The sequence below is a fragment of the Rattus norvegicus genome, chromosome 13, assembly GCF_036323735.1.
Source record: "Rattus norvegicus strain BN/NHsdMcwi chromosome 13, GRCr8, whole genome shotgun sequence".
Classification (NCBI taxonomy): Eukaryota; Metazoa; Chordata; class Mammalia; order Rodentia; family Muridae; genus Rattus; species Rattus norvegicus.
The window spans coordinates 27,078,133-27,080,566 of NC_086031.1; the positions used below are offsets into that span (position 1 = coordinate 27,078,133).

General features: G+C 42.8%; 1 pseudogene; it reads left to right on the forward strand.

Annotated features, from left to right (window-relative positions):
* The first annotated feature begins 261 nt into the window (after positions 1-261).
* Positions 262-499, forward strand: LOC103691611 (cyclin-dependent kinases regulatory subunit 1 pseudogene; annotated as a pseudogene).
* The last annotated feature ends 1,935 nt before the right edge of the window (positions 500-2,434 follow it).

The following is a 2,434-nucleotide window of genomic DNA, read 5'->3' on the forward strand; positions in this document are numbered from 1 at the left end:
GAGGGAATGGATAGGTGTCCATATTGTTTAAGACCCAGGGGATGAGACAGCAACAAGGACTTGAAGCTCTATTTCCCATCTTTTATGTCCATCTACCCAGTTGGTTTTGGGATGGTAGTTGGGCTGTCTTGTTGTGATAACTGTTTGTTTCTTTTTGTTTGCTTGCATGTTTGTGTGTTTGTTTGTTTGTTTTTTTGAACATTACTGGGAGTTGTCTGGAGGCCAGCAGCGCAGGGCTGAACACCCTCAGGCAGAGCAGTCATGTCTCACAAACAAATCTACTCTTCAGTCAAATAAGATGATGAGGAGTTCGAGTAGTAGCACGTCCCATTGCCCAAGGACATAGCCAAGCTGATCCCTATAACCCACTTGATGTCTGAATATGAGTAGAGAAATCTCAGCATTGAGCAGAGTCAGGGATGGGTCCACTATAACATCAATGAAAGAACCTCACATCTTACTGTTCTGGCTGCCACTGCCCAAGAAGCCACAAAAATGAAGCCAGTGACCCACCCTTTGGCCTTGAGCATTACATAGCTGTCCTTACTCCCTACCACCTTTCTGATAGAGTGACCATGTTGCTTTCTTATTTCTCAATTTGGCATATAAAGAATACACTGTTTGAATGTGCTGGTACCTGCTTTGCTTCTGAAGTTGAGCTACCAATGCCATAGCCCTGCCAGAGGAGTGTGTTGGATATCCAGCAGGCCCTATTTGCTATTTGGCAGAAGCATATGAACTCAGATAATAGCTGTTATAGGGATGGTGTGGATTTGCTCTTTGGTTTTTACTGTTGTGTATTGTATTTATGATGACTTACGGAGATTTATATTTTTTTGTTATTTCTTTTTTTTTTATTAACTTGAGTATTTCTTATATACATTTCGAGTGTTATTCCCTTTCCCGGTTTCCGGGCAAACATCCCCCTCCCCCCCTTCCTTATGGGTGTTCCCCTCCCAACCCTCCCCCCATTGCCGCCCTCCCCCCAACAGTCTAGTTCACTGGGGGTTCAGTCTTAGCAGGACCCAGGGCTTCCCCTTCCACTGGTGCTCTTACTAGGATATTAATTGCTATCTATGAGGTCAGAGTCCAGGGTCAGTCCATGTATAGTCTTTAGGTAGTGGCTTAGTCCCTGGAAGCTCTGGTTGCTTGGCATTGTTGTACATATGGGGTCTCGAGCCCCTTCAAGCTCTTCCAGTTCTTTCTCTGATTCCTTCAACGGGGGTCCTATTCTCAGTTCAGTGGTTTGCTGCTGGCATTCGCCTCCGTATTTGCTGTATTCTGGTTGTGTCTCTCAGGAGCGATCTACATCCGGCTCCTGTCAGTCTGCACTTCTTTGCTTCATCCATCTTGTCTAATTGGGTGGCTGTATATGTGTGGGCCACATGTGGGGCTGGCTCTGAATGGGTGTTCCTTCAGTCTCTGTTTTAATCTTTGCCTCTCTCTTCCCTGCCAAGGGTATTCTTGTTCCCCTTTTAGATAAGGAGTGAAGCATTCACATTTTGATCATCCGTCTTGAGTTTCATTTGTTCTAGGCATCTAGGGTAATTCAAGAATTTGGGCTAATAGCCACTTATCAGTGAGTGCATACCATGTATGTCTTTCTGTGATTGGGTTAGCTCACTCAGGATGATATTTTCCAGTTCCAACCATTTGCCTATGAATTTCATAAAGCCGTTGTTTTTGATAGCTGAGTAATATTCCATTGTGGAGATGTACCACATTTTCTGTATCCATTCCTCTGTTGAAGGGCATCTGGGTTCTTTCCAGCTTCTGGCTATTATAAATAAGGCTGCGATGAACATAGTGGAGCACGTGTCTTTTTTATATGTTGAGGCATCTTTTGGGTATATGCCCAAGAGAGGTATAGCTGGATCCTCAGGCACTTCAATGTCCAATTTTCTGAGGAACCTCCAGACTGATTTCCAGAATGGTTGTACCAGTCTGCAATCCAACCAAAAATGGAGGAGTGTTCCTCTTGGAGATTTATATTTTAATGTATTGGAAACTTTCCATTTTATCTGAAAATTCTCTTCCATGTTACAAGCTGTGATTAAGGAACGTTTGTTTATTATAACCTTCAAGCTGTGGTTATAAGATATCTTACCATGTGCGATTGTGTGCCCTTCACACCTTCATTCCCTCTGAGCTGTTCCCCCTCCTGTGACCAAGGTGACACACTATGGAAACATTCTGATTCTATACCCTGCAGGTGGATAATGGAACCTTGGCTCTTTGCAGTAATGAGGTTTAGTTGAATATTTTAATAACTAATTTATACTCTGTTATAATTGGACTTGCTGTAAAAATATTCATTGAAATATATTTCACTGATTACTACCCTAAGATAATGGTTTTATTGGGACAGCATTGTCTCATCAAAGCAGATGAACTCTTTAGGACAATCTGGTCAGTGCTGTCATTTACACATTCC